Genomic DNA, 25,905 nt, shown 5'->3' on the forward strand with positions numbered 1-25,905 from the left:
TCTTTGTCTGACCAACGGGACAGTGATGGTTTCCAGGTCACTGAGTTGCATCCATTGTCATGGGTACATATTCTTAGCCAACCTGTAGGCATCTGACTTAGGGAAGCTATGTCTTCATTTATAATAAGCCTGGCCTGCTGCCTTCTCTCTTTGTCTGATTTTATGGTCTTTGTGGGCTCTCTTGGAGTCTGCTGTCTTGGCTACTTGCGCAAGCCAACATAACACGCAGAGGAGCATCCGCACACATCCAAATTATCATCATCACTAAAGGAGCAGGAGTCCTGTCAGAACACCACCGGTGATGCCTGACTACACTATAATACGCAAATTAAAATTATCTAAAGAGTCACAAAATTCCAGGACCATATAGTAGCGAATGAGGAATTCTGCAGAAACTGGCAAAAGAGATGAGAAGTCACAGTAAATATAATTCAAATATATTTGGAAAAATAAAGGTACTTACAATCTAAAGAAAATGAATGTAACATCTACATGCAAGGAGATATCAATAAAATATCCAGGAAGTCATTATCAATATGACTTACTTTTAAAAATCATCTATATTTATATTGTATATTTGCATTATGCTTTAGAATAGGGATGGGCAATGATTTTTGATGGGGGGCCACTTCAAGATTTTGGAAAGTGGTTGAGAGCTGCACTCTTCCATGATATTAACAGAGGAGGTATGGGGTCTGAGATGGAGGTTGGGTGCAGAAGGGAGCTTGGGGTAAGGGATTGGGGTGCAGGAAGGCCTGTAATTTGGGTGAAGGAAGCAGTTGTGACCTGGGACATGAGATTGGGGTAAGGGGTTTGTTTTATGATGTAGGGCAGGAAGAGGCTGTGACCTGGGGCAGGGGACTGGGGTGCCAGGAGGAGGTGCAGGGGTTTGAATTGTGATCTGGGGCAGGTGATTGGGGTGCTGGATCTGGGAGGGAGTATGGGCTCAGGATGGGGGTTAGGGGTTTGGCTCATGTGGAGTAGGAAGGAAGGAGTGCTGGGACAGATGAGCTGCGATGCCAGAGACAGACTCTGGCCAGAAGAGTTACCTGTGAGACTCTCAGGCAGCTTCTCTGCCTACTCCACCACCATACAGGCTGCAAACAGGCAGCTCCCATTGGCCAGAAACCAACCAATGGGATTGAGCTAGGGGTGGAGACAGCCTGTCCCAGCTTCCCCAGGCTCACAGCTCAGAAACACAAATTGCCTGGAAGCTGCTTTTCTGAGCAGCTTGTGGGGGTTGGGACAAGCAGGGAGTCTGCCTGAGGCTCCCTGCTGCATCCGCGGGCCAGATCCGGTGGCTTGGCAGGCCAGATTTGGCCCACTTGCCCTATTTTACCCAGCCTTGCTTTAGAAATATGTAGCCCAATCCTGTAACTGGATTCATGTGGGCATTCCTCTAAACCTACAGAGAAGTTCCCTTGATACCAGTAGGGCTCTGCACATTCATAGGGGTCTGTCCATACACACGTGATTACACAACATTACCTGTTGTGTTCCTTCCCTCTGGGGCATCTGGCATTGGCCACTGTCAGCAGACAGGATACTGGGCTAGATGGACCTTTGGTCTGACCCAGTCTGGCCATTCTTATGTTCTTATGACTGCATGACTGAGGCCTTCATGCATTTATGAAAGGTTTTACATATGCTCCAGTCTTGTCAATAAACATAGTCATACCCCCAAACTTTACTAACCCCAATTGCATCTCATTTATGGAGAGATTGGAAGAACATCTCTTGACCAAATCTCATCTCCTAAGTTGATTGGGCAGATGTCTTAAAACGGTTGTTAGATACCATCCAATATTCTGCAAGGTATTGGTGAAGCCAAATGCCTTCGGTTTTCTCATGTTCATACTGGAATGCATCTAGAATGCATTTTATTTTTAATTAAAAAATCATGATAGACTTGTTTATAGATTTATTTACTTATTTATTTTATTTAGATTTTTACAGCACTTAGGCTTGCAGTTGCACATGAGTTATACATGATCTTTAAAAATATATATGTCTCAAAAGGCCAAAAGTAGTTCAACTGTAATAGGGACTAATTGTTGGCCATTATATTTATTTAAAATCAAAACTATTTATCCACTATATATTTGAGAGAGTTTGTCCATTTGGCCATCTGTCTGTTCAAGAATTCCTTCTAAATGGTAAGATCTAGGATCAGCACATTTAATATGCAGCTTCCTCTTATCATAACTTAAAGCAAGGTCAGGGTTTGGTTGTGCCAGGATTGGGACTGCTTCTCAGAAAGCCACATAGAAAAGAGACAGAATTACCAGGCAGGTGAAAGGGGCTGGCTGGAGCTACAGCTTCTCCCACCCCGGACTGCTACAGCTAAGAGCCTACCACCCTCCAAGTGCACACCCTCCAACCCCAATTCTTTTGAGAACATTGCTGATTGTTCCCCTTTGTCAGGCAGTGAGGGGAAGTGCACAGTTTGCTGCATTCCTCACTCTGGCTAGAGAGCACAGGGGCAGACAAACCTTGACCCTCCCCAGCTGTGCCCATGGGAGCTGCCCTGGCCATGAAGCGGCACTTCTCATCTGTCCCCACGCTGCTGTTGTGAGAGAAGGCAGGGTTTGTCCTCTCTCCCCAGGACAGCCCACATACTGAATAGCTAATTCCACAGCTCACCCCACGGAAATTATTTAAATGAAGCATGTACATTTTAATTTTATTTTCCAGACACCAAAACTTAATTGAGTTGAGGACCTGAGCAATGCTGGGGTAAATCTTCTAGTACAGAATATATAAAAGCTGGAAAACTTATTGAAAAAGAAAGTAATTGCATGAAGACGACAAATCTGTTCTCTGGATAAACACTAGATAAAATTTGAAATGTATTAATAATTAAGGGTGTTTTGCTAATATTCATTATGGGAGATTTTATTTTTGTCATTTGGTAATTTGAAAATGTGTTCTTTGCACATATAGGTACAGCTGTCTAGCTCTTTATACCATTGCTGTAGTATCAATATTCATTGCAAATATTAATATGTTTTTCCTAGTAATACCCCTGTTAGGTAGGGAAACATTCCTTCCAATTTATAGAGAGGTAAATTAGACACGGAGAGATTAAGCGATTTCCCAGGGGTAACAGAGGTAGTCTGACAGATATTAAATCCAGGTGTTCCCAGTCCTCCGGCAGTATTTTTACCGTGGGCTTCTGGTTGGCTTTACTGGTGTTAATCTGGAGTAGCCTCACTGATGTGGCGTGACTATTGATTTCCCGAGGCATAACTAAGAGCAGAATTTGACCCCCAACAGTGTAAACCCTGAGTTACAGCATAACATGTACGTTGTAGGACATTCGTTTGGAAATGTCACACACGTTTTGTCTCCGAATAAAAAACAGCGTTTAAAACAACTGGCCAACTTTATTCTGGCACAGGGTAAAAGCCAAACGCCAAACTAATATCGGAAGAGAGACCAATCCCGGCTTGGCTTGGCTCAGTTTCAACGTGGAGAGCCGGCCGGGCTGAGTTACACAAGGGAAGAAGGTGCCTCCGAGGCTCCCAGTAAAGCTTGGCCGGGATCAGTTATTGGCGGGTCCGATGCTGGCTGCTGTCACCTTCCCTCACCCCGCCTAGCAAAACACAAGGTCGCTGCTTTTCCGCCAGGGTCTTGCAGCCGGACCTCGTGTCTTTCGCACGAGCTGTGGAAGGGGTCGCAGCGGGGCGAGGCGGTGCAGCGACCCAGCCGGGGGGAGGGGGCTAAGCAGGACTTTCTCCCGGCCCCTCCCTCGGCCACACCCACCCTGCCCCGACCCGCCCTGCCAAGCTCCTGCTGAGCGGGCCCTTCAGCCTGCCCCTCCCGCGCCCCGCTCCAGGGGGCAGCGCTCGTCCAGAGTCCGGGGGAGGAGCCGCCCGCTGGCCCCAGGTGCTCGGCGGGGCCGCCTCGCTGGCGTGGGGGGAGCCGGGAGAGGCGGCGCCGAAGGCGGGGGGTAGCTCCCGCCCCTGCGCGGAGCCGGGCGAGGGGGACCCAATCGCTGGCTAGCGGGCTCCGACAGGCACCCCCAGCCAGCCGGGACTCGGCAGCAGCACCAGCACCCCGGCGGGGCGGCCCCTCCCTGCAGCAGCCGCAGCCGGTCTCCTTTGCTGGGACCTTCGGAGCCAGCCGCCAAGTTGCAGCTCCGGCGCTGTGCGCGGGGGTCCGTGGCGGGGCAGGCGCCTGGGCTGCCAGTGCCGCAGCTGATGCATCCACCGGCAGCCGCTTCCCCAGGTACCGTCCAGTGCAGGGCGGGTGGATGGGTGGGGAGCGGGGCAGGGGCTGAGGTTTCCTCTGGGGCCGCCGTGAAGTTTGTGTGATGGGCGTTAGGGGTCCCCGGACCTCCCTGGGCGGGGGTAGGTGGGAGCCCAGTGCGGTGGTGCCCTGGCTCTCCGTAGGGGGCCGATCGCGGCGCTCCCGCTGCTTCTCTCCGCCCGGCGCTGAGTGTTGCGGGGTGGCCGGCCGGGTGCCCGCCCACTGGTGGCTTGGCGCGGGGGGTGGCAGGAACTTTCTGTGCCTTTTCTCCCGCCCCTGTCTTGCCGCGCTCGTCCGGGCGGCTCGCTAATTCCCTGCGGGCTGGGAACAGCGAGCACTGCCCCTGTTTGATTTCTGAGCAGAGAGGAGACAGAAACTTCAATGAAGGGGAGAGTTGGGGGGGGGGGTCCCCCAGGTGCTACATGGAGAAGGAGCAAAGAGCGGCTGTTGCGATGCCCATTGGGTCAGTCCTCTGGGTAGACACCCTCCACCCCCCACTCCCCCGCCAGAGTTAGCAGCTCAAGGTGCTCAATGAGCTGAAAAATCGCAGGATTTCCCTTTTCCGAGTGTCTGCTTGGTGCTGGGGCATGGCGCTGAAGCCTAGACACCTCCTGCTGTCCCAGGGCAGCCAGCAGATGCACCCACAGTCCAGTCAGGTTTTTCTGTCTAGGCTTTGGGAAGGTGGATAACCCCTCTAAGCAGCAGTTCTGCCTCCTCTCCAGGACTGCCAGGCATAGGAGCTGGAACTAGGGGATCAAAGGGAGCTGTCGCACCCCCTAGCTTGTAGTGATTTCCATCACATAGGGGGGTCACACAGTTTGGTCCAGTGCTCTTAGCACCCTCTCTATACAAATCTTTGCAGCACCCCGGCTGCAAGGGGAGAGCTTCTGGGAGCACAAAGGGGAGAGCTTCTGGGAGCACCCTGCCACAAAGTCCACTCAAACCTGTCCAGGAGATAAAAAGCTGAGAAGCCTTTGAGTTTCTCTTTGCCGGTTTGCTGATAATGAGAGCTCTGATGCACTAGCTATTGTTGGCTTCCCCGGTGTTCTTTGCATGCCCGCTGCCATGTCGAATTTTTCTCCTTTTCTGGTATATTCATCCCTTTTTGTTGTTGTTTTGTACTTTTTAATAGGAATGTGAACAGATGTATATTTAAATTCCAACAAAATGTATTGAAAATGAGTGGGGTCTCCATTTTTGTGCATCTTTTGTTTGATGGCATCTCCTGTAAATCAGTGTGTGTGGCGTTGTGCATTAGCTGCTTTCCACCTGCCATTAGTGTGGTAATAAGTTCATTATTTTACACCAAAATGATGTGTTAGTTGATAAATTAGAAATCAGTTAGACTCAATGAATGCCTTGTTCACTGTGCTGTGTATAATATCTTAATTGCAGATCTTTCCTTTCCCTTGAGGATCTATGGCTTTTAACTCTCTCATGATGTCTGGTGGTAAAACCTCATTTGAAATGTAAGGGGTAAACAGGGTTCCAACTTTCTATTCACAGAGAACCGAACATCCTTGTCCTGCACCCATCTCACCCCCTCACTCCTACCAGCCCCCCATTACTCACTCTCCCTCGCACTTGCTCATTTTCTCCGGCCTGGAGGAGGGTATTGGCATACAGGAGGGGGTGAGGGCTCCAGACATGAGTGCAGGCTTGGAGTGCATAGGCACTGATTCCATGTGTGCTCCAGCATAAGTAGGAGGTCTCCCAGATTTTGCACTCTGTGCTGGGGTCCCAGACACCAGCGGGGGCCAAAGGCCCCTCTGATGCCCGGGGTCCTGGCTGGTGGCCCCGCTGCTTCTGGGAGTCGTAGCCACTGGGTCCGCAGGTTCCACTGTTGCCTCGGGTCCCGGGTCTGGGAGCTCCACTGCAGGTCCTGAATGTCTGACCATCAGCTCCGTGCCTGGGACTCAGCAGCTACCCCCAACTGTGGCTCCAGTCCAGGGCCCTGAGGAGCAGTCCTGCTGGGCAGGTCCTCCCCTCTCCCCTCCCCACACCTTCTGCCCTCTGTAAATAGCTGTTTCACAGAGTTCAGGATGCTCTGGGAGGTACAGGAAGGAGCTGAGCCAAGGAATGCTTGGGAGAGGGAGTACGAGTGGGAAGAGGTGGGGTGAAGGAGAGAATTGAGAGTACAAAGGATGTTACATTGCTGTTAATTGACTAATCGAGTAGTTGATGGAATTTCCATTGACTACTCAACTAGTCAATAGGTATTTCCGCGTTCCTCCTTTGAAATGTACAAGAGCACCAGCAGGGGCTCTTATGCATTTCAAAGGAGGAATGCGGAACGTCAGGTACAGCCCGGGGCTAGCAAGCAGTCCCACTGATTCCAGGCTGCACGTGGGCGTGCCTGCTTTGAAATGTACAAGAGTCCCCCATGGGGGCTCTTGTGCATTTCAAAGCCAAGGATCCCGGAGTCAGCAGGACACACCCCAGCTGGCCCCAGTTCTGTGTGGCATTTCAGCAGAACCCAGGATCAGTTGGACTCCCCAGCTGATCACGGGTTCCGTTGAAATGCCGCTTGGAGCCCGGGATCAGTTGGGGAGTCCCCTGCTGACCCCAGGCTCCATGGCGCAAGGGGCAGCAGCTGCACAGCTGATCCTCATCTTAGATGTGTGGTGCTGCCCCTTTAAAACACCACATTGGCATTTCAAAGGGGCAGCACCGCACAGCTGATCCCCCACTCAGCTGTGCGGCCGCTGCCCCTTTGAAATGCCCTTGGCATTTCAAAGTGTCAGCGTTGTGGAGTCCAGAGTCAGCTGAGGACTCCCCAGCTGATCCTGGGCTCCACAGTGCTTCAGTGTTTTAAAGGGGCAGCACCACAGAGCTGATTTGTGGATCAGCTGTGTGGTGGCTCCCCCTTTGAAACGCTGGCTTGGGGTTTCAAAGTGGTGCCACATAGCTGATCCCTGGCTCAGCTGTGTGGCACTGCTGCTTTGAAGTACCTGTTCTCCCCCCCCCCCGCCCTTCTGCCTCTATAGAGGCAGAAAGGGGGGGTGGAATTGACTAGTGCTTAACATCCTTAGCGAGTACCCTTGGCTAGAGGGGAAGTGGGTGCCTATGTTGGGGTGAGATCAGAGATTAGGATTACAGGGTGCAGGAGGGAGTTCTGGGCTAGGGAGGGGGGAGGTGATGAGGGCTCTGGCTGGGGATGCAGGCTCTGGGGTGGGGCCAGGGATGAGGGGTCTGAGTTTCAGAAGGGAACGCTAGGCGGGAACGGAGGGGTTTGGAGTGCAGGAGGGGCTCTGTTCTGGGGCAGAGAGTTGGGAAGCAGAATGGGTCAGGCCCTAGCTGAGGGTAGGGGCTCTGGGCAGGGACCACGGATGAAGGGTTTGGGATTCCAGGAAGAAGCTCTGGGCGGGGCAAGAGTTAAGGTGCAGGCTCTGGGGGGCACTTTTGTCAGGTGGCTCCCAGGAAGTGGCCTGCTTGTCCCTCTGGCTCCTTAGCACAGGGGCAGGGAGGGGGAGGCTCTGCGTATTGCCCCTGCCTACAGGCACCATCCCTGCAGTGCCCATTGGCCAGGGTTCCCATAGAGGAGAGGCAGCATGCGGTGCTCCCTTGGCTGCCTCTGCACCTAGGAGTCAGAGGGATTTGTCGACTGCTTCTGGGATCTGCTCTGAGCCAGACAGGCACTTGGCCGGCCTCCCTGCTGAAAGCCACTTAGACTTTTACCAGCCCAGCCAGCAGTGCTTACCGGAGCCCCCAGGGCGGCCCTTGTCAACCAGGCGTTCCATTCAAAAGCCGGATGCTTGGCCACCCTGGTGATAAACTGTATATAACTGCATTTTGACACTGGAGAGCTTTAGTGATATTAAGAGCTTGCTCTTGCACATTGGAAGTACATAGGCCAGCTATTAACTCTTTGAGTGTACTTTAATTGACTAGCACTCCCTTCTAAAAAAGCTGTTTTCATCCTTATGTAACTGAAATGAAGCTTTGACACCAGGGCTGGGCAAGATGCAGCCTGGGGGCTGGCTCCAGCCTGCCTAACACTTTGATCTGGCCCATGGACTGCATCTGGCCACTTTGTTTATACCCTGCTGCCCATGCCACCGAATTTCCAGGCAGTGGCTCTGGCAGCAGGATCCTATTTAAATGGCTCATGGTTGCAGCACTCACCCAGCAGGGGCTGGAGTTGCGAACCTTTTAAATAGCTGCAGCAGCTCTGCGTACCATCCTGGCAAGGTGGTAGCAGTGGGGCTGGGAGTTGCGAGCCCTTTATTGTGTTTTTAATTCAAAGCCTCCTGCCCCAGACAACTCTGTGGGGAGGTTAGTCCTCAGCCCCGCCTCTTCAATCCCAGGCCCAGCTCTTCCTGGGGGTGGAGCTGGCCCATGACCATGTACCAAAATTCATTAAGTGGCCCCCTACAAAAATTATTGCCCACCCCTATTCTACACCTTGGCATGCAACTACATGGGGTCAAATTCTATAATTTTTACTCGGGCAAAGCTTCCATTGATTTCAAGAGAGTTTTACCCCAAGGTATCTCTAATCTTGACTGTTCAATCCTACTTAATAACTTGTTAAAGAATATGATTGTAAATTTTAATGGAGACACTACACCAATGCTTGTTCCAGGAGGCAGATGTGAGTTGCTAGTCATGGCAAAGCCTACCTTTGTGTTCTGTTTACCAAAAATCTTACAGTTATATTAGTTAATGTTAATCTATTACTGACTAGTCAGTTGATGATACACCCTGCATAAGATCATCCCTATGAAATGAACATGATGGGTCAGAATTGATTATAGAGGTGCACCCAATTTAACTCTTTGTTCAGCACCAGTTCTAAAACTGTGGTTAAGGCTTGCTCTGAGGAAGTCCTTGTTCATTAGGCCCTTGTCCAGCCTCCATAAGCTGCTTTCTGAAGAAATAGGCTCTCATTTTGGTGCAGTATTTGTTTTGGAGTTGCTATTGCAAGCGGGATTTTGACTTCCCTCTTTTGACTCTGTGGGTGATGGTTGACAGAGGCCACTAAAAGTGGTAGAAGCCACCTGAATTATGCATGAAAACATTTTTACTAAATCCTAAAGCTACAAAGTTATTTCAGCAAGAGAGATTTTTCTGTTCTGATTATCTAGTCCAGGAAACTACTGTGGTTTTGAAGTGGCTTAAAAGTGGACCCCGCAAAGTGCAAAAAAATAAAAAGTCCATACTTTTTGGTTTTTTGCTTCTTTATGAAGGCATGTATGATATTTCTTCTTGTGTTTTGAATTGGAAATTGAAACAGTAGCTCTCCTATTTTTTGTGGAAGATGTATGGGATGATTTTAGAGCTAGTAGAAATTTTTAGATATTAAAGAAAACATGGAAGTGATCTTTGTTCAGACAGTTAAAAACCAGATGGTTTTTTTGTTTTTGTTTGCTTTTGTTTTTAAGGTTTGTGTAACTCAAACAAGTACAATAGCTGGAAGAAAAGCTCTCCTTGAATATCCAACTCCCACATCCTCCTAGTAAAGTCTGCAAAAGTCTCAATTCATGTTTCAGTCCATGAAGAAAGATTTCCAGCAGCACAGAAAATATCAAACTTAATACTGCTAATGTAAAGAACAGGTGGGGTTTGGAGAGGGTGGCCTGGTCAGATCCCCTGCTTGTACATTATGAGGTACAGGGGAAGGGCAGAAAAAGGGGAAAAACTCATTTTTTTTTTTCTGGGCCACTTTTAAAGACATACACACAGATTTTTTTTTTGATTGCCTAATCAACATGTAAACCATTGTAAATAATCCCTGAGTAAGATTCTTATCACTTCAAAAATTATTTAATAGCCCCACATTTTCATGCTGGGCATAGTTAAGGCATTATTGCATTTGTAAGGAGATTAAAGTTATTTGGTCTTAATTTCTTGTCTTGGGTTTAAATAACACATGCAGAGAGTGCTGCAATAACTGTCAGTAAATGTCTGTCATGTCTTATAGCTTAATTATGAAATGTTTTTAAAACTCTGCACACAAACAAAACTTTTGGCTTAGCTTTTCAGAGGTGATATCACTATGAATAATCATTACAAGGGGCAAGATCCTATAACTGAATCCATGTGGGGAAACGCCCACATCTTGGTGGATATAGTTGTAGGATCTAGCTCTAAATCTGTGGTCCTAGCACTTTTTTTCTCTTTAGGGTATTGCCCATTTCACAGTAGCAGTGTATTTTGAGAAGACTGTTAAACTTCCTGAGTGCACACATTGCTCGAGAAATCTTATTATGCTTTTGTCATGCTTCTCCAACTTCCCTGCTTGTGTGTGTTGAGTCCTGGGACATATTGCCTCATAACCTGCCCAGGACTTTAGAACAGTCAAAGAAGAGACTGCCTGTGAGGGTTCTTCGGGTACCCAAAACAGTGAGTCATTTTGTTACTCTGCCTCTAGTGAAGGGGGTTGGTGGAAGGCAACAAGACTGCTCACAGGGAGTTTAGGCAGCAGCCTGAGCCAGGAGCCTGGGTGGTACCCCAGCTTAGAAAGCCAAGTGCCCAGTCATCTTTCCAGTCAATTTCATAGCTCCCCAGAAGCCAGTAGATAAAAGTAATGCAGTGACTATAGCAGGACTACTCCACATGTGGCCTGCAGGCTGCATTCAGCCTGCGGCCCATTTGTTTGCGGCCCGCAGTGCAGTTTGGGTTTACGTGGGACTCAACACGTGGCCTGCAGGTGGGAGCCAAAGCAAAAAAGTAGTCAGTATAATGGTCTTCTGTTGATATGCGTTTTAGTAGTTAAATTCCTGGACTGTCATTGCTCATTAAAAGTGCTGTCATATGGGTGGAAATCGGGTAAATATTGCTTTTATTAATATCAGCAAACTGACTTAAATGGGACCTGTGTGTTGTGTAGTCTTGCCTTAATCTTTGTATTCATGCCCGTCAGTGTGAAAGAAGCTATTTGCGTATATATTTTCATGTATATGCAGTCACACAAGTTGTGGCCCTCAGCATGTACTGTAAGTATCATTGTTGCCCCCGGAACTTCCAAAGTTGAGTAGCCCTGGTCTACAGGGACACTGTGTTGTCCTAGCTACAGTGAAACACCCTACATTGCTTCTGGAGTGGAATTATATGTCGATGTAGTGGGCACTTAGGTCAGCAGGAGCAAAGACTATAGGGTAGACACTAACATAATTAGGTTGATGTAATGATATATTATAGACCAAGCCTTTGTCTTGAATGGTAATAGTTCCATCCCATCCCCCAACCTTCCTTGAATCATTCTCTTGTGATATTTAGTCCTTGACACTGACTACTCATGGAAATTTCAGATCTTGTGTTCCCAAAGGAGCTGTGTTCCCCAGTTGACCAATTTTACTGCAAACCACCATAGTTCATGTTAGCACTTAAAAGTAAATCAAGAAGAGGGTTACATAAGAGAGAATAGAGCTTGCACTAGAAACTAGAGCGTGTGGAGGAAAATAAATGGTCATAATACAATACAAAACATAAAATGCAAACTTGGGTCTACATTAATCAAAAAGTTTCCTAGCTAATATAGTAAGCATTCCCCCTCTCTTCCCCTCAAAGTCCAGTCCATTGAAGAGCTAGTTGGTTTCTTTATGACCAGGATCTAAAAGTTAATAAAAACATCTACTGTACTTTCAGTTAGTGGTTTTCCCATAGTAAATGGATATTGTACCTCTCTTCCCCTGCAAGCTGTTACAGTGAAAATAGTCTTTTTGTTTCTGTTCTTAGGCAGGGCAAACCCTTGCCTTGCTGTAGAGATTTTTTTTTCTAGCTTTTATGTGGGTTTGATTGTTTGTTTTGTCATTGTCTGATGGTTTTCCATTAACTGCTCTGGGATTTGGCAAGAGTAAACATTCTTATCTTCCCAGCTGACTAGGCAGGGGGTGACATCTCCCTCTTGCTTGAATCAGACATTACCCATACATGCTCCTGCAGCAATCAGTTTCTACTCTTAGGTCTATAAAGCTTATAGACTTATAAATACATTATTAAATATAAATACATTATTCCTTATAGGGATGCAAAATCCCATTTAGTTAGTTAACTGGTTAAAAGTTAAGTTTAACTGGTTAACCGATAAAGCGGGGGGCGGGCTGGAGCTGCCGGTGGGAGCTGCTCTGACTAGGCGGGAGCACCTCTGCCTCGGGTGGGCCCCACGGGCCTGGAGTAGCCCCCTACCAGTGCTGCTCCAGCACCTATGGGTTACATCCCTAGTTCCTTAAATATTATTCTTATCTGCACCTCACAACGAGTATGCGGCTTGACGAGCTTTGAGCTTTTTGTACGTCCCTAATATATCATTCTTTATGGATAGTTATCCTGTCAGATATCATTCTGAATGCCATAGGATATGTCTACACTGTGACTCGATGTATGATTGCAGATTGGGTAGGCATACCTGTGGTAGCTTTAATCTAGCTAGGATGTACCCATAGGCACTTTTAAAAAGTTTACCTTATGTGTATAGTATCATCCTGATATTATATGTGGAATCTCTTGTGGCAATACCGCAAGTGAGTGATGCCACCTGAACTTTGGCCTGGTGTGTCTCAAAATATTTCCATAATGCATGTTACTGCATTGAGCTTCTAATTTGCTTAATTAAGGCATCAGTTTTGAGGTTTATGAGATGCATGCTTCCCTGTTGAGATTTTTTTAAAAAATGTAATCAATCTAATGAAGATATTAAATCAATGGACTAAAATGTTTTGTTTGTACCAGTTAGACTTTTTTTAGGATATCTGTTAATTAACTTGTCAACTCATCAACTTTTTTCATGCTTTTTGACTTGTGAGCTGTGATTTGTATTCTTGTTTGGTCGCACCTCAAATCTGTGTTCCATTTCAGTAAGCAATTTAGCTACATAGAAGGCTAAATGCTGCCATATTTAGGCTACATCTCACACAGACATATTTGTGCAAGCTCTCCGTGAGCTAGTGTGGTAAATAGTAGTGTAGCTGCAATAATATGGACAGTGGTGAGCGGTGGTATAGGCTAGCTGCCCTGAGCACATAGGCACAGAGTCCAGGCAGGTGAGTACTGAGTGTGGATAGTCTTACTGCCATTCACTGCTACCCATGATTTTGTGGCTACAGTTTTTATCATGCTACCTAAGGCTGTATTAGTGTAAACATTTTAACAGTTAACCTATGCGCTTGGGCTCATCAGTTAAACTTCATGGTTACATGCAAGGCCCCCTGCAGACCTTCCAACTGTGCTGCTGTCTCTTTATCAGAGGCAGCAGCATGCGTGCAGAGTGGGGAGCAGACAGGAAACCGTGCTTGCAGGGAGACTGCTTTTAAGTAGGCTCCCCACGAGCATCAGCTCTCACCTGCCCCTCCTTCGCGCACGCTGCTGCCAGAGGAAGAGACAGCAGCCTGGGGATGGGGGAGAAGCAGGTGGCTCTGCCAGAGCTGGTACACACTTAAAAGCCAGCTTCCAGCATGTACTGGCTCCCGCAGAGCCACTTCCTCTCCCTCGTATAAATGTAGTTGCTGAAATTTTACTAAAAACTTTACACGTTTACCAAAAATTCCCTTATTGCTAGCTTGATTTTTAACATCCCTAATGCTAGCTTGATGAGACCCAACACAAAAACATCTATGTGAACTGGAAATAATACCCCTAGCTCCAAGTGTAGACATAGCTTAAGTCACATTATTCAGTACCTTACTCTGGGGAAGAATGCTATTAATTTCAGTGGGTCTGCTGGAATAAAATGCTATTTAGTGAGGTGAAGGTGAAAGAATCCAGTCCAGAGACAAAGAATCATAGGACTGGAAGGAACCTTGAGAAGTCATCAAGTCCAGTCCCTTCATGGCAGGACCAAGCACTGTCTAGACCAGACATGTCAAACAGGCATCTGGAGGGCCGCATGCGGCCTGATTGAATTTTTTTGCAGCCTGCCACTACATTTTATAAAAGAATGAAGTGTGACCCTGTCACGGCTCCTTCTCCACTCTGGCATGATAAGTGCAGAAGTGGGGGCCAGCAAAAGTACCCCAAAACCTTATCTTTCCAGGCTTTGGTATAAACTTCCCCTCCAAAATCTTAACAACCTAGATTTTGGGGATAAAAACTCCACTGCCACTACCCAAGTAATAATAAAGAAACCAGGGAGAGATTACTTGGGAAATCTCACCCCCTAAAGTAAAACCAGGACACAAAAGTTAACCAATACCAGGTTAATAAAAGAAAAGAGAAAGAACGTTTATTATCACCATAATATTCCTGTTGCAAGCATCATGACTAGATGGAAAAGTCACAAAGTAATACTCATGGTGGGAGAACCCCACCATGGGCCTAGAACTTCGTTACAAGAGAGAGCAAAAAGACATTTTTAAAAAGTGCGCAGACATCAGATCCCATTTTCCAAACCAAACGGATTTATCTAAACTTTACCCTACTTACAGAAGAGTGAAGAGTCTATTCTTGGAGGGAGACATTCTGTCTGACTACCTCAGTAGCTGGAGAGAAACTGTTCAGGACAAAGGAGGGAGAAACCAAAAAATTCCTTTGTCCCAGTTTGAAATTCCTACCTACATTCCTATTGGCCAACTCTACCTGGGTAAGGTATGTTAACTCCTTAGTCCTCAGGCTGCTGGCTAACCCTCAAGATCATGACAGGCCCGCTGGCCACTCGGAGCATGTGGTCCAGTGCAGATCACAGCCGGACAGCTGCTCTGCGCACAGTGCCACAGTGACTGCTGACAGCTAGCCGGCCACTCTGTGCACGGCACCCAGCACGTGCTCATGGCTGGCTGAGCCGCTCTGCACAGGCATCAAGTGCCTGCTCACAGCTGGCTGCTGTGCTCATGCCGCCCCAGCACCTGAGGAAGAAGTGTGTGGCAACGATGGGACCCAGACATTAGGTTGGGTGGGATGGGAGTGCCTGACTCTGGGGGAGGCATTGGGTTGGGGAGGGAGCTGGGAGTGCCTGGCTCTGGGGGAGGGGGAGGCATTAGGTTGGGGGTGCCTGAGGGGTGCCTGGCTCTGGGGGTGGCATTAGGTTGGGGGTGCCTGGTTCTGGGGGAGGGGAGAGGCATTGGACCACAACCCTTTAGCTCTTCCCCTTGTACAAGCATACAATTCAGTGTTAATTGCATGATGTCACATACTGTTTCTCAAATAATATGATCGCATACAGTTTTTTTCCATGGAATGGAATCAAGAGTACTGTAATATATACACACACAAGGGGCTGATTTGTGGTTCGCAATTTAATTTTCATATGTCCTGAGTTTTAAGTACCTAACTGTACTGTGTTAATAGTTGTCATACGATTCTCTTGGAATGTAGGCATTGCCAAATCAGACAATGGGACCCTTTAGTCTAGTCCAGTATTGTAGCTACAAAAGTGGCCAATACAAGATGTGTCATAGAATGGGGTGTGAGTATGCTTGCACATGTTCACAAACTACAGTGGACAGTTATCTCTGGATAGGGAATGTTTCTTCGTCACCCCCATCAGTTTGTGGCTGGCTTATGACCTGAAACATGAGTGAGTTTTAATCTGTTTTTTATCCTATCTATGGTATTTTATATGTTTTCATTATCAATAAGCCTTCATCCTTTTAAAAATCTTACAAACCTTTGACCTCATTGCTATTTAATGGCAGTGAGTTCCACAGATGAATTGGGTAAAAAAAATTTCCTTTTATCAATTTTTGATCATGTTTTGGCTGTTTGCTCATCAATTCCCACTTTGCACACCTGATATCTCCTACATTTTACCTATCCTTATTTCACTCTGCTCTATAGACTTAACTTGGGATGGGTTTCCAATTTCTGAAGGATACCCATTTGGCTCAAATAACATCTGCTTTAAAGATAAAAAAGGAAAAGGAAATTATCCAGTTTTATATCTAATAAGTACCAGCCAGTCAAGGGTAACCAGGGCATACTAATATTGCTAATAAATATGCACTTGTACATCAGTCAGCCAAAGGGCAATTAACTTGTTAGTCTTGCATGGATTATCTGTGTAAGAATATTACATATACCTTTGAAAGTGCAAAGTTTAAGAAATCCTAAGGATAGCATAAAGGGCAGCTTTGCATGCCACTCGATTTGTTTCTGGGGACAAATAGACACTTAGAGCAGGTGGGGGAGGAGGGAATGGATGCAGAATAAGGCAGCCAATACAGATGTCATTTAAATTCCAGGGCAAAAAAAGAATCAGCATGTACCTGTTTTATACTGTGTGTCTTCAAAGAAAATTCAAAGACTATTGTTTGCCAGGCTGAAGCAATTATTATGAGTCTCTCCCTTATTGTTTTGGTCTATACTTGTTTTTATTTAAAAACAAAACAAGTTATGTATCATATAAAAATAATTAAAAAGTACTTTCTATTTATATTTAACAATTAACACCAATTTTAAACATCAAATTATTGTATTATATTCAAACAAGACCTGAAAAAATATTATACAATATACCTAAAACATAATCTATAATAATAAATAATTATGACTTTCCGATAGAAGTACATTGGTGGCCCTTAAAGCTATCAGTTTTCGTTTGTAGGCTTTGAGTTTGACATTCCTGGTCTAGACCATCCCTGACTGGTGTTTGTCTACCTTGCTCTTAAAAATCTCCATTGATGGAGAAACCTCCTTAGGCAATTTATTCCAGTGCTTAACCACCATGACAGGAAGTTTTTCCTGATGTCCAATCTAAAACGCTCTTGATGCAATTTAAGCCCATTGCTTCTTGTCCTACCTTTAGAAGTTAAGGATTATTTTTCTCCCTTCTCCTTGTAACAACCTTTTAGGTATTTGAAAACTTTTATGTCCCTTCTTAATCGTCTTTTCCAGACTAAACAAACTCAGTTCTTCCACTTTTCCCACATAGATCATGTTTTCTAGACCTTTAATACATTTTGCTCTTCTCTGGATTCTTCAGGAAAGGTGTGGACAAACTGGAAAATGTGACACCAAGAGCTGGACAGAATACTGAGTCCTAATCTGTGTGGAGTAGAATGGAAGAATTACATCTTGTGTCTTGCTTACAACACTCCTGCTAATATATCCCAGAATGATGTCTCCTTTTTCCCTACAGTATTACACTGTAGACTCATATTTAGCTTGTGGTCCACTATGACCCTCCAAATCCCTTCCTACAGTACTCTTTCCTAGACATTCACTTCCTATTCTGTATGTGTGAAACTGATTGTTCCTCTGTAAGTGAAGTACTTTGCATGTTATCCTTATTCAATTTTATCCTGTTTGCTTCAGCCCATTTCTCCAGTTTGTCCAGATCATTTTGAATTATAATCCTATCTTCCAAAGCAGCTGCAACCCCTCGCAGCTTGGTATCATCTGCAAACTTTATAAATATACTTTCTGTGTCAGTGGTTCCCAACCTGTGGTTCATGGCAGCACTGTAGGGTGTCTGCGCAGAGCCTCTCTCAGCCAGCACGTCCCTCAGGCTGCATTGCTTTCCACGGCTTGGGCTGAGGGACATGAAGGCTGCAGGTACAGCTATATTGTTTGGGGGGGGGGGCATGTAAAATTTTAATAGATTGTAAAGGGATCCATATCCTCAAAAAGGTTGGGAGCCACTGCTCTATGCCATTTAATGGTTTGGACTAGTCATTTGATGTGTTTTTCTGTGTAAGTGGCATCTCCCCATTCCCAGAAGATGGGCCAGAGACTTCCATCTTTGCTCAGGGTGGGATAGTACAGTATTCCCATTGCTTTCTGTGGGACTGGTGGAGTAAAGTGCTACCCATCATGGGGAAGAAGTGGCCAACTCCAGGCCTATGTTCATAACACAGTAATTCTATCTGTAGCACAATTAAAATCCCCATGATGCTTTAAGAATAATGCATGACAGGTTGAGTGCTCTACATTGACCCATTTTAAGTGCTTCTAGTAGCTTTAAGTGCATATATCACACTACAAATACAATTCCTGTAATGTTACTCCTGTTATTTATTGTAAAGCTATATTTCAGTAGTCGTACTCTGGGAAAAAAAGAAATGTAGGGAGTGTTTGGAGTGAAATTAATGTTCTTAACTTTTCAACATGGGTTAATATCTCTTACTGTTCCATCAGATCTTCCCATTTCATAAAATGCATTTATAATAAAATCTAAAGCTTTAAAACTAAAGCTAATTAAAACTATCTACAGCATTTTGTGGTATGCTAATTTTCATAACAAAGGACAATTAAAGGACACTGTCCAGTATTAAGGCCTAAAATATGATCTTCTTTGATTTTTGTTGTAGATTGAAAATACCTGAAGGAGTCTACATAGCTATTGTGTTTTAAAAAAACAAAACAAAACTAGGAAGTCTATGGAAATTATCATGCCACTGTTTGGAATTAAACATACACACATAACCCACCACTGTTTTTAACAGACTTTCACAAACACATTGATGTTTCTCCCAACCCTGATCTGCTTGTTTGTCAATTGTTAACTAATATTATTTTCAAAGCTGATCTTGTAGCACTGATAAAGCTTGTGCACAAAGAGGGCTAGAAACAAATCATGTGAATTTTAAAATCCGTAGGAAAGGCAGGAAATCAATCGATGATTGGCCAAATGCAAAGGACATGAATAAGGAAAACGTTATTCTCATGCTTTTAAGATCGTATTAAAGCCAAAAGAGAGTAAATCAAAATAAAATGATTGAAAGGACATTGTCATCTGCTTTTTCCAAGAATGAACTTTACAAACACAAAAGTTTGTTTACCACATTGAAGGCCTCCTATTTCAAGGCTTTGCATTCTATTATGAAATATGAAATTGGTCAGAATGAGAGAGAACTCTCAAAATACTTTCTAAAAACTAATTCTTTACATTCACAAATTCTCTTTTGACATTTTAATTAAGATAATTAATTTGCATCATTCCTCCTATTAACAATACAGTTGATATTGATATCAACTAGGTAGGGAATAATGGGTAAACACAGGAACTGTGCATGTAGAGTGCCCATTGATATGAATGGGTGTTGAACATGCAGTACTGTGGACCTCTGCATTTGAAGAGGTTTTCCAAAGGCATTGTCAAATATAGCTGCTTTACCTTCCTCCCCAGAAGTAAACTTTTCCATGAGGAGCTTACCCAAAAGAAATAGTGTTGGCTGTCATCAGCACAACCAGGATTTGAGCACAGTCCCCTAGGAGCCACCAAGCGGAACAGATGAATGTATTTGTTTTTCTGAGAACTGCCATGCTGAATCTGTGTAACTTTTACCATCTTATGACTCTTCAAACATCTCTAGTCAGGCGCATTATTTGGCTGACTTGAAAGCAAATATTCTCAAGTGTATTGTAAAAGAGCTTTCACTTGTGCTGACTGTGGAGTAAGTCCCTCAAGTCCATCTTACCTATATTCACCTAGATATCTGAATTACATGATCTATGGACATTTAAAATATTTTGGGGTGGGGTAGAGATGAGTAATATAACAATGTTAGGATAATCAAGCCTGTAAGGATTCCACAAAACTAATAATTTTTGCAACAATCATGCCTCTGAAAATCTCTGCCAAAACCATTTTGAAGTCTGACTAATTTCTGGGCCTATATGGGTTGTTTTACCAAGTCATTAAAATAAAACTTTGTATTTAACATCCAGAGAGGGAATAGGAAAATACTGAAATATATACTAAAAATGTTTGTATTTCTTGGTCACAATCATAATGAAAGAATCAGAAAGAGTATGGTTCTGGCTGGGGTTTCTTTCCTGCTTTCATTGATTTGTTTAACATAAATGTACTCTTACAAGTTCTTTCTCTAAAGAAAGCCATTTCATTGTGGAAGTGAGGTGGAAATAACTGGTAGGGACATGGCAGCAGAAACATTGGAAAGCTTTAAAAACTCATGCCTCAATCTTAAGGACTATCAGATTTGCTGGAGTGTCTAAGGCTAATGAATGGATTATGATAATGAGCAGAAGACACTAATTTTGATTTCCTTTTACAAATCACTGCAGCATATCATATTACTGGGAAAGCCAAGCAGGAAACACTCGTAATGGAGAATGTGCAATTCATAATATTGAACAAATTAAAAAAAAACTTCTGAAGATGACAACTAGTCTTTAAGAATATTATTCTATGGGTCTGGTTTCTGCTTTATACTGAACTCTTAGGCTAAAGTTTTTACTCAGTGGCTAACAATGACTTTTGCTTCCTCTCCCAGAAATTGCCAGACACAACATTATTGGGTTGGGGGGAGCAGCTATTTCCCAGGAAGTGGAACGCACATGCTTAAAGGTTACTTAAAAGACCTTTTGGTGTCTAATTTTCACATTTGAATTGCTGCCTTGTGGAGTTCACTCTAAAATGCATCCAGTGCTGCTAGTTAATGGAGGTTATATAGGTTGAACCTCAATGGTCTGGCAACATCATGGTCCAGCATGATTTTAATTAGCTGGATGTCCACTTACCATGGGTGTGGCCAAGTTTCTCACAGTCCCATAAAATTTGTTTATAGCCACCAGTCGTGGCTGTCCGTGTTCTGTGCTGTTATTTAGCTCTAATTTACCCCAAAATGTCTGACCCCAATAAGCAGTGAAAGTGTTGGTACTCCTGCTAGACAGTATTGACTTCCCGTGGTCCAGCAAATTCTCTGGTTCAGCATCAGTCATGTCCCGGAGGTTTTGGATTAGAGAGGTTCAACCTGTATTCATGTTTGGCTATATCTACCAACTTGATCAAGCTGAACACAAAACAAGCTGAATTCTGCTCAGTGAGCCTCTTCAATGAGGATCTCATTTTCCCTTGACAGTTATCTTGCCATCCAAAACTACTTTTCCTGTGAAAACTCCTGTCATCTGAAGAAGTGGGCTGTGCCCACGAAAACTCATGATACCGTCTACATGTTTTGTTAGCCTTTAAGATGCTACTAGTCTATTGTTGTTTACGTTTTTCCTGTTACAGACTAACTTGGCTACCCCTCTGATACTTTTCCTGTGCTCAGGGCTTGACCCTGGAATGGTGCACGGTCAGAGTTTTGATGCTTGCAGACATGGTCATTATTTTTCAATTTACAACTGGGTGTTAAGTGATGTTTCTACAGTATCACGTAGGAACCTCTTTATTCTGCAACCTACATTGTTTCAGTAGGATGCCTGAGATTTTTTTTTTTTTTTTTTTTTTTAACAACTGCCTTGTTCTTGCCACTTCCCACCACATATTGCAGAGTTATCTTCCTGTTCTGCTGGTCTCTATTCTTAGATGTTTCCTAAAGAGAACCAACATTTCTGAACAAATTTCTCCCATTTCAAGCATCTCTACTAGCTTTCCCTGAACCAAATGAAGGATTTTAAGGCTGCACAAGCCATGAATGGGTTGAACATACTGGTAAGTTTTTTCTCAGATCCCAGCATCCGGGTTGTAACTCTTGTTACAATTCAGAGAGGGATGGTTATTTATATTTAGTTTTCTGTCCCTAAGAGAGTTTTCTGGGTTTCCTGCAATGTTCTTTTCTCTCATCTTTATTGTCAGACTCGTTTGGTTAGTTTTCTCTTTGAACTGTGTATTGTGTTTGTTGTTTGAAGTGATGTAAAGTACTCTAAGGTGTTTCAGGAAGGACTTACCGAGCTTATATGTGACTAAGTCTGTGAAATTCTTTGAAAATGTGCATGGCTTATGTTAATCATGGTTATATCCAAAGAGGAAAAATAAAAAAGAACATAATTTAACATTTTTCTTCTGTGCCTGACTCTTCCCCCTCCCCCCCATACTGAGTTTGAGTGAGGAGCCTTGGGGCTCAGAAAAACACAGAATACATAGCCTTTGCTTCACCTCTTTATACTGGAAACAGCACCCCGTGCTATTTTACAATCCTAAATTCAAGTGAAAATTATCAAATCATCCCTTAAATGTTTATGCTTTTTAATGTCAGCATCACAAAAATGTTTCACAGAATATTAAGTTTAATACTTCCCCAAATTCCTTACTCTGAAATATGTAAGTTCAAACTCCCTCAATGTGTCTCTAAGGTTTTCAAACTGAAGGCTTTCATGATTCGAATAGGACTTAAATTTGTGCCTAGAGGCTTTGGATTAGTTTCTGCAGAGGAAACAAATTCTGTTTGGATTGTTGGGGTAAATTCTATTAAATTACACTGGAGTAAAACAGTGCAGCTATTCAGGACTTACACACATCTATAGTCAAGTTCTCCTCTGCTCTGCAGTGGTGTATGTGTTTTACCTGTTGCACTTATACTATATTTTAGAGTAAAGCTCTCAGTTACCAGGGTGTCCTCATGTTATGTTCCGCTTATACCAAAATAGAAAAAAATCACGCTTAAAAATACCCTAATTTTAAAAGCAAAAAATTTAGACACAGATCACATTGAGGGCCTGATCCTTCAAACTGTTACTATCCTGACTAGTGTTTGCTTGCGAAAATGCTGCTACAGAAGTAAATGGGCATATTTACAGGACTGTGAAGTTCTAATGTGCATAATGGTTTTCAGGACATGGCTCTCGGAGCGTTTAAAAATCATATGTGTTTACCCAATCTTGCATGCAGTAACTACTAGTTCAGAGTTCTTATGCTTTAGCATATAAATAAGTATTTTTAATCATTTTTAATTTTTCTGTAGGCTTTGATAGTTCTATTGCAGATAGAAGTTATTTACATTCCCAAATGCATATGTGCAAACAGTACTGCTTTAAAATTTGCTTTTCCTTGTCTGGATTGAATATGGCCATCTAGATGTTTTTTATTTTAAATAAAAATAAATGTTTTAAATGTTCATTTTTAAGGCTGTCTGGACCAATTCTGTTCATTAAATAAGAGCTGCTCCAATCAACTTGCATAGGAAAGGAATCAAAATTCATCTGAGCCCCAAATTTCTCCCTACCATATGTTTTTATGGAAGTTGTGGATTTAGTGAGCTGTTTGGAAAGAAGATGTTGTACAGGTAGTCCAGTGCACACTATATTCAGCTGTAGGGATGCCAGGTGTCCGGTATTCACCCGGAGAGGCGGGTATTTTCGCCTCCTGTATGGTTTAAAAAAAAAATTCAGAGAATACCGGATACCTAAAATGTCTGGTATTTTCTGATTTCTCCCCCCCAGCCAGGAGGTAAAAATGCCAGGCACCTGGCAACCCTACAAACATTCAGCACGCGGCCTTCCCAAGCGCCCCCCACCCTCCGCCTTCGGCTCCCAACACCCCCAGCCCCTGGTTCCGTAAGGCTGTCAGCATAAAATGGCTGCTGCATCCCTGTTCCTGTCCCTGCACTCACTCTTAAAGGGGACATGCTGTTTTAATGCTGTTCCTTTTTCTGCTTAAGTCTTGGAGTTCTTTTTTTTGCTCAACAACTTTGTCCCCCCCCCCCCCCCCCCCCCCCCAAACAGAATTTTTCCTTGGTGTTTTTTTTTTGGCCGGGGGGGGGGGGGGCGTGTGTGTGTGTTAGTATTTTTGTTTCAACCATCTGGCAACCCAGCTGGGACCAAATCTAGTTTCAGGCTATGTGTAGGCCTGAAAAACAGTAGCCAGATGCAGATCTGCATGGTCACTGTTGCATCTGAATTCTTGCTCCTTTGAAACTTCCAGAGCCAGTATTTCCCGTAACCCTCCACATTCTGAATTAGGTTGGCATTTCTCTAGCCAAGCTCTAGAGGTCAATAAGTGTTGTCTACACATTTTACCCTGTTCCCCCTTATCAGTCCATGGCTAGGGTTGCCAGATGGTTTCAACAAAAATACTGGACATACTTGACATTACATCCCAATCTACATTACATCTTATTTAGAAAATACCGTACATTTATATTTTCTCAATTTGTTTCCCAAACAGAAAGCTCAAATACTGGACTGTCCGGTTCAAAACTGTACACCTGACAACCTATCCATGGCATCCTTTTGCTTTGGCTGAGTATCCTGACCAAAGTAATTATGCATGGTGCAGTATTACTGGCATAAACAGTCTGTGTGCAAAGGTGTTCAAGGACATTGTGTAGGTACTCCTAGGTTGGCCTGTAACCTAGTGTAAATTTACACTACATTGTCACATTTGGGAGGGAAAGACCAATTTATGTCTGTACTTTTCAATAGTTTTATGCTACTGAACACATCCCATTACTCTCTTTAACAATAGTCAATCCTATCTGTGCCTTCAGAGATTGCCCCTGGGGCACGCTGGAACTCTTTCAAACACTTGAGCAAGAAATCCAGTCTGTCCCAAACCCCTATGGCTGTGGGCTGGTTAAATTCCGTTCACTTGTTCTTTTTCTTGGGGTTTAATATTGATAGTTAGAATTGCAGATACCACTTAGTCTAGAAAGAGATAAAACCAAGGAATAAAGTAAAACAAGCTTTATTGCAGTTCATGCAATGGCTGGCCGTGCAGGTTAATACTTGTTTAATTCATATATCACATCTCGTCCAAAGAATTAAATAAGCTAATGTATCAGTAGCTCGGCTACTATGAAGCCAATCTTTGTTTTTAGATGGGGGTGGGGAACCTTTTTTTCTCTCGGGGGCCACAGATTCACAGAAAAATCAATCAGGAGTCTCACACAAGTGGGGAGAGGGAGAACCCCTCACTACTCACCTGCTCCCAAATCGAACAAAAAAACCCCAACCAACTGAACTAAACAACCTCTTTCCAGCCTCCAACTGAGAAGCAAACAAACAAATGAAACCTCACAAAAAACACCAAAAAACTTCACTTTGGCTCAGGTTGCTGGAGCTCCTTGCGGTGGAAGAGCACTGAGACTGGGAGTTCCTACAGCAGTGGAAATGGAGCAAAAGCACCAGCTCTTTCTGCTGTGGGGGGAAGCCCCAAGCCTCCCCATGGGCTGGATGAAGGAAGTCTGGATCGGACTCATGTGCTGTAGGTTTCCCATACCAGTTTGATGATTCAGCACAGCTTACTATCATCTTGTTTAGAAGTCTCTGCACTTGGCATTATATTTTTTAGCCCTTTCTGTTAAGTGCATCACCAAAACTATAATCAGCCAAGCAACCTACATGACAGGGTTTGGATGGCCCTTTCAATAACCTAGTTATTGCCTGAATACCTTCCTTAACTCAGCCAACATCAATATAAGACAAACCTATTTATGGAGGCATAGTACAGATCCCTGGAGTACACTCAAAAAGGTTTTGAGATTCTTGGCAGTGAGCAACATTTAGTTATTTTTCAGTTTCCTGAATGTGAGAATCTACTAACGTGTCAGCTCATACCACTCTTTGCATTCACAGAAATGGACCGTTATTAAAAATTCTTAATTGTAGCTTGTAATGAAACTAGTCTGCAATTTTACAGTTATTCTATGCATCATTGGAGGTTTCAGTGCAAAACAATGAAGCAGGAAAAACAGCTGCACTTTCATTAAGTAGGATAAAAATATGAGAGAGAGATTAAATACTCAAGCTTCAGGATGTAAATCAAGCACTAATTGTTTGGGATTAGGAAGAAAATTCCCCTAAAAGCAGGATATGGCATTATTGTCAATTACGAGCTTTCTTGAACCTTCTTCTGAAACAACTTTTATTAACCACTGAGATGTCTCGGGAGTAACTGTGTTAGTCTTTATCTGCAAAAACAATGAGGAGTCCTGTACCACTTTAAAGACTAACAGATTTATTTGGGCATATGTTTTTGTGGGTAAAAACCACTTTATCAGATGCATGGAGTAGAAATCAGAAAGGATGGGAGATGGATATAACGTGTGTGTACTAGCATATCAAAAGAAGGGATCTGCTTAACAAATGCAGGACAAG

General features: G+C 44.1%; 1 protein-coding gene across 2 annotated transcripts in view; it reads left to right on the top strand.

Annotated features, from left to right (window-relative positions):
* The first annotated feature begins 3,230 nt into the window (after positions 1 to 3,230).
* KCNG2 (potassium voltage-gated channel modifier subfamily G member 2) overlaps positions 3,231 to 25,905 on the top strand; it is a 79,954-nt gene continuing 57,279 nt past the window's right edge. Inside the window, exon 1 of one of the 2 annotated variants that reach the window (XM_075921115.2) lies at positions 3,231 to 4,230. The gene's annotated coding sequence lies outside the window, so the exon portion shown is untranslated. The remainder of the gene's footprint in view (positions 4,231 to 25,905) is intronic. The other variant, XM_075921114.2, reaches the window with a different exon arrangement.

This window comes from Pelodiscus sinensis, chromosome 2 (genome assembly GCF_052426305.1).
Source record: "Pelodiscus sinensis isolate ZL-2025 chromosome 2, ASM5242630v1, whole genome shotgun sequence".
NCBI classification, from domain to species: domain Eukaryota; kingdom Metazoa; phylum Chordata; order Testudines; family Trionychidae; genus Pelodiscus; species Pelodiscus sinensis.